The 10,255-nt window shown below is 45.2% G+C and overlaps 1 long non-coding RNA gene across 1 annotated transcript; it reads left to right on the top strand.

Moving 5' to 3' along the window:
• Window positions 1-8,158: 8,158 nt before the first annotated feature.
• LOC144306628 (uncharacterized) lies at window positions 8,159-10,255 on the top strand. Its single transcript, XR_013373724.1, has 2 exons — window positions 8,159-9,277; window positions 10,043-10,255. It is a non-coding gene; the product is annotated as an uncharacterized LOC144306628 (long non-coding RNA).

The raw sequence follows: 10,255 nt of genomic DNA, 5'->3' as shown, positions 1-10,255 counted from the left end.
CTCATTATGGCGTAGAACTGTATGACTATGACTATTACTAATAAGCTGTATTAGTCCCTGATGCCTAATGATGCTTCATGTACTTACTGGCTCTTTGTCTAGCTTTCTCAGAGAAAAATTAAGCCAAATACTTTGCTCATTTTCAAATTAGGTTGTCTTTATTGTTGAGGGTTTTTAAAAAGATTTTATTTATTTATTTAAGATAGAAAAAGAGGGATCACACAAGAGGGGAGCAGGGGGAGAGGGAGAAGCAGGCTCCCCACCGAGCAGAGAGACCGATGTGGGGCTCCATCCCAAGACCCCCCGGGATCATGACCTGAGCTGAAGGCAGACCCTTAACCAATGAACAACCCAGGTGCCCCTGTTGTTAAGTTTTAACTAAGTTTTTATTCATTTCATCATCACACTGCATAATCAAACTGCTCAAAACAAAAAAGAGAAAAATCTTAAAAGTGATCAAAGAACAAAGGTACAGCAAAACAGAAATAAAGATGAATATTAGATTTTCCTTTGGAAACAATGCAAGCAGGGATACAGTGGAGATACATTTTTCAAATACTGTAAGAAAAAAGAGAAACCATCAACCAAGAACTCCGTCCCTTTCAAAAAAAAAAATTTTTTTAAATGAAGGTGGAATAAAGACTTTCAGACATACAAAAGCCAAATGCTTTCATCACCAACCAACCTTGTACTTCAAGAAGCATTGAAATAATTGCTTCATGCAGGCAGACTAAAAATAATAAAGAAATAGGATTTACCCAATATATATAAGAACTCTCAAAATGCAATAAGTACCCTCTCCTCTCAAAACAAAAAAAATTGAGTGACAGATTTTAAAAGATGTATTTCACCAGAGAACAAATATGGATTGCAAATGGACACAGGAAAAAATGCTGAACGTCACTAGTCATTATGGACATGCCCACTAAAGCCTCAATGAGATGACATTATACACATACTGGAATTGTTAAAATTAACAACACCGACCATACTAAGTGTTGGTCAGGAGGCAGAGCATTGGGAACTCTCATTTGAGCTACTGGGAATGTTAAACGGCATAACTATTTTGGAAAACGATTTTAGAGTTTCTTAAAAAATTAAACCTGCCGTATGATCCAACTATTCCCCACTCCTATATGAAGGGAAATGACCGCATCCGTTCATACAAAGACTTTGCAAATGCATGTTCATAGCAATTTTATTTACAATAGTTAAAATCATTGCAACAACCTAACAGGTGAATGGATAAGCAGATTACAGTGTATCCGTACAAAGGAATATAACTTAGCAGTTTTTTTTTTTAATTTTTATTTATTTATGATAGAGAGAGAGAGAGAGAGGCAGAGACACAGGCAGAGGGAGAAGCAGGCTCCATGCACCGGGAGCCCGACGTGGGATTCGATCCCGGATCTCCAGGATCGCGCCCTGGGCCAAAGGCAGGCGCCAAACCGCTGTGCCACCCAGGGATCCCAACTTAGCAGTTTTAAAAAATGAACTACTGATACCCACAACAACATGGATGGATTTCAGAATGCTTGTACTGAGTGATAGAAGCTGTGTCCAAAAGAAGTATGTGTCGTATGCTTCTATATGTATAAAATTCTATAAAATGCAAACTATTCCAGAGTGGCAGACAGCAGGGTAGTGGTTGCCTGAGGACTGAGGGTGTGTGGGTAGAATGGGGCAAGGAGGGAGGGCAAAGAAGGATTAAAAGGCATAAGAGGAGCCTTCAGGTTGTGGTGGATGTGTTCCTTATCTTGATTATGGTTTTACTAGTGCATCCAGGATCACAACTTATTGACGTGTACATGTCAGATATGGGAAGTTTGTTGTATTCATTATACCTTAATAAAGTTGTGGGATAATTTTTAGAGGATGAAATGAAATTATAATTTGTAGATGTCTGCTTTCCGGTCCTGTGGATTATTATTTTTTTTTCCAAATCCATTTTAGAAAGCACAGTCCCTGAAATGGATGTGGTCTAACAGGGAACATAGCCTGGCTTGGTGTAATATAAATTTATATTATAATATAAAATATATATTATAGTACATACAATATAAAATATATTAATTATAATTATATAATTATCAACTATAATTATATAATTACACAATATAATTATATATTAATATATACTTAATTATATATAATTAATATATTATATATTAAGTATATTAAATATTAGATATTACATAATTATATTGATGTATAATTATAATGTATAATATAAAATATGTATTATAATATAAAATATATATATAATAAAAATACATATATAAACTATAATATAAAATCTATAAATAGATGGCTCAGGTAACAGGCTGATGAACTGTGAATCCAAATTTGGACCAGGGACAACCATGGTTCAGTCCAAGTCATAAAGAATAAATCAGGCAGCGGTGAGCAGTAGCATAAGTGGGAACATAAATCATTACTTTTTGGAGACCAGTTTGGGAGGAGCCTCAAAATGCGTCCAACTTTTATCTCAACAGTACTAGGTTTAGGAGGATTTCCTTTAGAACATTAAGGATGTTAGCAAATAATCAGGATATTCATAACGGTACAGTATATAATATAAATAATTTCAATTACCCAAATTGTCTACAAGTAAATAGATCACAAGAGATACGGACAATCATACAGTGGAGGTGTACGAGTACTGACGTTGATGATGTGGGAAGATAATTACGTTGAGGAAGGTCGAGAGTAAGAAAGGGCAGCAGAGGTCTATGACTAACCTGTGGGAAAATGATTATAGGTTTATATTTCCATCCATGTGTTGGTTTAACCACACCACACCCCGCCCCGCCCCGCCCGGAGTTTCCCTGGTACAGTCGAAAGCAGCCTCCTGCTCGGAGAGGAGAGCCCCAGGGAAGAAGGCCAGCCCAGGTGGGTGGCAGTTGCAGGAAGCAGAGGGAATTTACGTCCAAGGCTTGTCTCGGGTGGATCCCGCCTCCACCCACCACGACCTGGAACTCACCATCCACAGCGGAGATCGCTGGGTGTGAATTTGCAGACTGCTTAAGTTTGCTTTGTATTTCCTATAGTTTCTAAATTTCTGCCACAACACATACTCTTCTGTAATCAAAAAAAAAAAAAAAAAAAGATCTTACGTAGGGAGGTCCTGTCTTAAGCAAGGGATGCGCTTGGGCCACACGGGGCCACACGGGGCCGCGGTTCCCAGGCGTTGGTGCCCTGGGGAGGGTTTCTCTGGGGGCTTCAGGAGAGCCAGGCAGAGCTTTGGGGGTGCTTCCAGGGGGTGGCGATGGAGAGGCTTGCAGGCATGTGTGCGGAGCCCCACGTCCTGCCCTGAAGCTCCTGCTAAGCCCCTGGGCTTCTATCTGCCTGTGACTACAGGGACTCACTGAGACGCCTGCACAGCACGTGGGGCTCTCTGGGTGACCCTGAGCAGGACGCGAGACACCCTGTCTTGTTGTTGAAGGGACAGCGCCCGGATGGCTGCAGGGGGAAGGCGTCAAGATCTGCAGCTTTGCGAGCCGCGGGGGCTGGGCCCTGGCATTTCCAGGCGAGGTGGGCAGGGGTGGGTGGCAAGCTCCGAGGTGACCCCAGGACGAAGAGCGGATGATTGGTCCGTAGATCCCTGGAGGTGCCCCTAGGACACCCACAAATAATGAGCCGGCCCGGGAGGAGGCCATCCAGGCCTGTCTGGGGTGGGGGGGTCAGCCCCACGGTGGTCACCGCGAGCAGCGCCTTCTCAGCCCGGCCTGGCCTGCGGGGACGGCCACAGCACCTTCCTCTGGACAGAAGAGTCCAGCGCTGCTGGCTTCCCAGTGCCGGAAGGGACAGGGAGGGGTGACCCGAAGGCAGGTGGTGCGTGTGGCCGCCCCTCTGCTTTGATCTGGGGAGGGACACTTGCACGTCCCTCAGGAGCTTTCCTGGATTTGCCCAGGTTCTGAACTTCGCAGATGTCTGCACTTTTTCCAGCCGTAAAATCCAGGCGACATCCTGTGTCCAGGGGCACACTCACCATCCCCACCCCTTGTGCAACAAGGTGGAAAGGTCGGGTCCAAGGCAGCGCACAGATATTTTCCTTATAAATACCCCAGACTCTTCCCAAAATCTTGTGTTTTCCCTGTCCTAGGGACCCAAGAGTAAAACAGCTAGAAAACTACAGCTGAGGTTTCCTTTCTTTTCTTTTTTAAAGACTTATTTATTTTAGAGAAAGAGAGGGCAAGAGAGACAACAGGAGCAGGAAGGGCAAAGGGGAGAGAGTCTCGGGCAGACTCCCTGCTGGAAGCAGAGCGGGTCCCACTACCCGAGATCCTGACCTGAACCCAAATCAAGAGTCAGAGCTTAACCGACTGAGCCGCCCAGGTACAACTGCCCCCCCCCACCCCCGTTAGGTTTTCAAAAAAGAACTATTTTCCCTAAACTCCTTTAAAATATTCAATTTCCAAATCCTCATAACTAACTGTCACATGTAGATTCATGCAACACACATTATTGTGAGTCAAAGGACATTCTGACTGAAGGGGAGACAAAGCTCTGACCTCTGACCTCTGACTGCCCAAGAGAAGGAAATCAAGGATTATCTCCCCAGGAAGGGCGGCCGGCGGGCTTCCTGAGAGCGGAGAGCCAGAGCCGACCGGGTCGGGTGCAGCTTCAGGCCTCTGGGCCTGTCCTCGGGCGCAGCTCCGGAGTCGGCTTCTGGTCCCGGGCCTGGGAGGAAGGGAGGACAGCAGGGGCTTCGTCTGCTTCTCCGCCGTCGGCTCCGGGGACATCCTGGAGGCCCAGGCTGTGCGAATTTTCTTCAAGTAGCCCGACAGCTCTCACCGCCCCCCCACCAGGCCCCAAAAGGGGAGCGCTTCCTGGCCCCAGGAAATCAGGGACAGCAGGCCGAGGCCCGGGCTTCCAGGGCAGCTGGCAGCTGGAGCTGGCTCCTCCCTGTGGCCAGAGGCCACTCGTAAATTCCCAGGAGCTTTGCAGGCCGGGGTGAGACTCTCGGCAGGAAGTCAGCTGTGGGGTGGGGAGAGCGGGGAGAGCGTTCACACCCTCACACCGTGGGAATCAGCCATCATTATTCGGGCTCCCACCTCCCCCAACCCCAACACTACACATCCCCTTGGGGTTTGCGGAGTCCCTTGCAGCAACATTGATCCTATACCTCCCGCCTCCCGAACTCTCTTCCTTTGTCTCAGAGAAAGAGGTTCTCCTCCTGGCTCAGGCGGGTCGTGGCCTCTGCTTCAGATCCTCGCCACTCCAGTGTGCCCGGCGGACCCGCAGCCTCTGTGTTACACGCAATCCTGTTAGAAGCGGAAACTGGCCACACGCAGCCCTGCAGAGCAGAGGCTGCGCCTAAACGGGATGGCTAAACCGCTGCGCCAAAGTGGCACGCGCTGAGGGCCTTAAACAACAGGCACCTATTTTCTCACAGTTCTGGAGGCTTGAAATCCAAGCCCAAGGTGTCAACAGGTTTGGTTTCTTCTGAGGCCTCTCTCCTGGGCTTGTAGACGATGATCTTCCTTCTGGGTCTCCACATAGCTCTTCCTCTGTATCTGCCTGTGTCCAAGCTTCCTCCTCCTATACGGACATCAGTCATATCAGTCATAAGGGATTAAGGCTCACCCCAATGACCTCCTTTTTACTTAAACACTTGTTTAAAGACCCCGTCTCCAAATATGGTCACATTAAGGGCTTCAATATATGACCTTTGGGGAACACAGTTCAGCCCATAACAGTTTGTATACACATTAATGTTTGGGAAACACTGTCTGCACCAATCCCAACCCTCTCTCTCAAGACTCTCGTTCAATAATTATTGGGCTTTCAACAAGCCTTTCCCTTCAGAATAAAGAATAATTCCTTATATTTTTGGCACTTTCCTTATATTTTTGGCACACCTTCTTCTTTGCTTCATCAAAACTTGTCCATACCGCAATTCCACTCTTGTATACCCAGTAGAAATGCAAACATAGGGGGCGCCTGGCTGGCTCAGTCAGTAGAACATTTCATTCTTGATCTTGGGGTCCTGAGTTCAAGCCCCAAGATGGGTGTAGAGATTACGTAAACAAAAAAAAAAAAAAAGAGAGAGAGAGAGAGACAGACAGACAGACAGACAGAGAAGTCTGGGTGGCTCAGTGGTTGAGCATCTGCGTTAGGCTCAGGTCATGATACCGGGGTCCCAGGATCGAGTCCCTCATCGGGCTCCCTGCTTCTCCCTCTGCCTGTGTCTCTGCCTCTCTCTGCATCTCTCATTAATAAATAAATAAAATCTTAAGAGAAGAGAGAGAGATGCATACACATGTTCACCAAAAGTCATGCAGTGGGTGTTCACCCAGCACTACTTGTGATAACTCAAAGTTGGAAATTCCTGGAATGCTATCTAGTGAATGGATTTAAAGAAATGAGCTCAGGCTGGAATCCACCGACACTCTGACTCATCGCCTGGGGCTTACCCAGCACAGAGCGGCCTGAGGTCTGGGTTTTGCACCTATCTGTATACCGTTTCACTGTTTTAAATTTAGCTTGCTTAGATGTCATATATACCCTAAAAACACAGGAAGTCAAAATTAAATTACTGAAACATGAACACAGCTTGCCCCCGAGTAACGCATCTAACTAGAAGAACCCCTCGGGGACAGATAAGAGAGTTTTTGCTTCTGTCTCTTTATGCTGATGCATATAAAGTCTTCATCAGTACATCCCAGTGTCGATTATGGAGCGTTTTTGTTCCTACAGATCAAATATTACCAGGTAAGAAAGAATAGATCAGCAAACACAGAGACATAAACTTTCTATACTAGTTTTGGAAGGAGTTGTGCTTTTGTTTCTCTCTTGAGAAGCTGCATAAAGAAACACCTCTAAAAAAAAAAAAGAAACACCTCTAAAGATCTAATTAAAAAGTATTTCTCTAAGTTACGAGGATCATCAGCTGATATTCAGGCCTGTGCAGAGAAGGTTCTGGTTAGAAGAAATATAGTTGGCCACAAGGAGTGATCCTTTCATCCTGAAGAGTTGCCCAGTTATGTCATATAAATGTAACTATAAAGTCTTAAAATATATTCAAATATATTTTATATTTTTATATCTTTGAGCAATATGCATACGAGGTTGATGGAGGCCAAATCCAAGCCATTGCTCCCACCATCATCACATTCAAAGGAGAGTGTAGGAAAGTGTTTAGTCTTAACATCCAGTGACACTTTTTTTTTTGAGCTCAGAATTGTAGAACCAGAAATCTTAAGACCACAAATAAGGCATCGTTATCACTCACAATGCAGGAAGGTGTCTGAGTAAATGTAGGGCACGTTAGCACGATACGTGTGCGCTGGCTGCCTCTGCGCTCCAGGGCTTAGAGGACACTTACCTCCAATCCAAATCATATCACCAAGGGCAGAAGATGGATTTGATGAAAAAAACAGAGCGCTCACTACAAAAGTGGCTTTAGGCTTTTTCTCCCTTGCTGCCAGTAAAAGATACACAGGGGACATGAAATCCATTCAGCAACAGATTCAGAATTGAAAATTGTTTTTTTTTTTTCTCAAGATTCATTTATTTATTCTAGAGAGAGAGCCAGCAGGGAGAAGGGCAGAGGGAGAGAAAGAATCTTCCAACAGACTCCCAGTTGAACACAAAACCCGTTGCAGGGTTCATTTGAGGACCCGGAGCTCGTTACCCAAGCCAAAATCAGGAGCTGGATGCCCAATGGACTGAGCCACCCAGGTGCCCCAAGAACTGAGAGGTTTTGAAATAAGTTATTTATCTTTTTCCACCAAAATCTTTCCCATGTCATTACTTTAAGAAAAGTAACAGTATCTGAAAAATATTTCCCGATCTGGGAAATCCACATAATCCACATAAAAGACAAATAGGGCCCCAAAGAGGAAGTGTTTTTCAGAGATTTTCCTACACTTCAGAAGAGAGGAGATTTAAGTGTTTTTTGAAAATCACTATTACATGACCTGATGGTCCCAAGACAAATCACGAAAGAGTGTTGCTGGCCCCCAAAATAGTCCTCTGATAACTGGGGCCGGTGCTAACCCCTGGGAGACCGTGCCTCAGCCAGGCTGGAGCCCTCCTTCCTTCCTGACTTGAAGACCCCCAAAGCCGGCGTCTCATACCACCACTGTGTGACCCAGTTTCCTATCTTTTCTGTGACTCCGCTGTGTCATTAGCAATGGACCTCTCACAGGATTCCTTACAAAGAGCAAATCCTGAGTTGGGCTCTATTCTGCACAAGTTTCCACAATTTAAAAGAAAAAAAAAATTTCCCCTCTTAGCATGTTTCTGCCATAAATACTTGCACAGGTTATGCTGCATTTCAAGACTCATTAACTCAATTAACAAAAAAAGTAAAACCGCCTACGCCCTGCCTGTCACTGTACTAGGTCCTTGGCACCAAGTTGAAGACACAATATCTGACCTGAGCTGACTTCCAGTCTGATGAGAGAGGCCGAAAGTACAGAGAGGTACTTTCCAGGTGTCATGTGGAACTGGATGGTGGTGGCCATGCTCCTCAAACCCCAAGATCGTCCCTGTCCCACACGCATACTCCATGTGGACTCCATTGACTTTTCTGTCTCTCTCACTGGACTGTAAGCTTTGGATGGCCTCACACTCCTACACTCGTTTTTGTGTCAATGGTATGAACCACAGTGTCTGAAACATATGTGTTGAATGACTGAGACACGTCATAGTGGGGCTGTGATCATTTGAGAATATTATAGCTCTCCTACGGGACAAAGAGGGAAACAGTCTTTTACATCTGGATCATCGTGGTAACCAGAGATCAGAGAGCAAGGAAGGTCTTCTGGGAATGGATTGGAAGGGTCTGGAGGGATGCGTGTGTGTGTGTGTGTGTGTGTGTGTCAGGGTGGGTGTAGGGGGAATGTGACGGTGGGGAATGATCATTGCAAAATAAGTTTGAGACCAAATAGGGAAGGATCTGTACCCAATACACTAAAACCTGGAGACAACTCTCCCATGATTACTTGATTTCAGATATAAAGAGCTTGGCAATTGGCTCCCTTCCTCAACTCATCATGTGTTTTCAAATAGTTCAGCTTTTATAGAAGAAAGAGGAAATAGAGTAGAAGAGAAACCACGGAGGGTGGTGGGTGATTCCTTGCGTCCACGATATTCTCCAATATTGAAAAATGAAACCAATGTTCAAAAATGAACTCCCGGTAAACCAGATGTTTCCTGGAATCGCCCACGCTAACCCTGGAAGACCCAGCGAGCCAAAGGACCCAGGAGCATCCGCTAGGAGGCTGAGGCCCAGAGCCGGCAACCTCCTCGGGCTGCCGGCACAAGGGTAAGGATGTATTCGTGACTTCCAGAAGAAACCTTGGCACTGCCAACCGGACAGACGGCCAGGATCGCTCCACCAGCTCATGAACCTCACAATATCATCACCTTGTACATATTACATGGTGGATTTTTTGTTTGTTGGTTGGTTTGCTTCACTTACTGCGTTAAAGAACGGTTTTCTGGACTAAGGAATTCTACGGAAGCCACCTCGATGTAAATCTCAGTTTAACAACAAGATTTTTATTTAGAAAGACTATTTTGTCAGTAGTGTGGATTTATGAGACAGAGGAAAGGATCAGGCTGGACTTGGAGGACCAGTTAAGAGGCAATTAAAGTAATAGTGGAAAATAAAAATAAAAATAAAGTAATAGTGGAGAAGATACAGTGAGACTCTGAACCCAGGCAACAGCAGTGTGACTCGGAAAAGGGGGGTAAATTTAAGAGATTTGGAAGGGAAACCAGCCTAAGCACCAGAAGTAAGACTGGGAGGACTCAGGATGGCTGAGCTTCTGCCTTTGACAGTACAGTGGGGGAGAGGGAGCCAAGGGGGAGGAGCGGGTTTGGGTGCAGGGGGATAGATATGCTGAGAGTGACCCCACAGAGAGAGAAATGAAAAAGAAAGACATAATTCAGAAGCCATATTAAAACTCAAAATTATAATCACAAAGGTATATTTCTAAGCACATTTTTAAGGCAGTAGAATCATACAGGAGATCCCCAAGTTACTAGGCTTCAGCTTATGATTCCTTTTTTCTTTATGTTGGTGCAGGCATGACGTGCATTCAGTAGAAACTATACTTTGAATTTTGAACTTTTCAAGACTAGCAACACGTGGGACGATCCTTTCTCATGATGCTGGGCGGTAGCCGTAGCTCCCAGGGACCCACGTGATCATCAAGGTCAACAACCGATGTGCTTACAACCACTGTGTACCCATACGACCGTTCTGTTTTTCACTTTTAGTACAGCATTTAAAAAATTG

The sequence above is a fragment of the Canis aureus genome, chromosome 37, assembly GCF_053574225.1.
Source record: "Canis aureus isolate CA01 chromosome 37, VMU_Caureus_v.1.0, whole genome shotgun sequence".
In the NCBI taxonomy this organism is placed as follows: domain Eukaryota; kingdom Metazoa; phylum Chordata; class Mammalia; order Carnivora; family Canidae; genus Canis; species Canis aureus.
The sequence above is the reverse complement of the archived record's forward strand: the minus strand, read 5'-3'. Positions and strand labels throughout refer to the sequence as shown.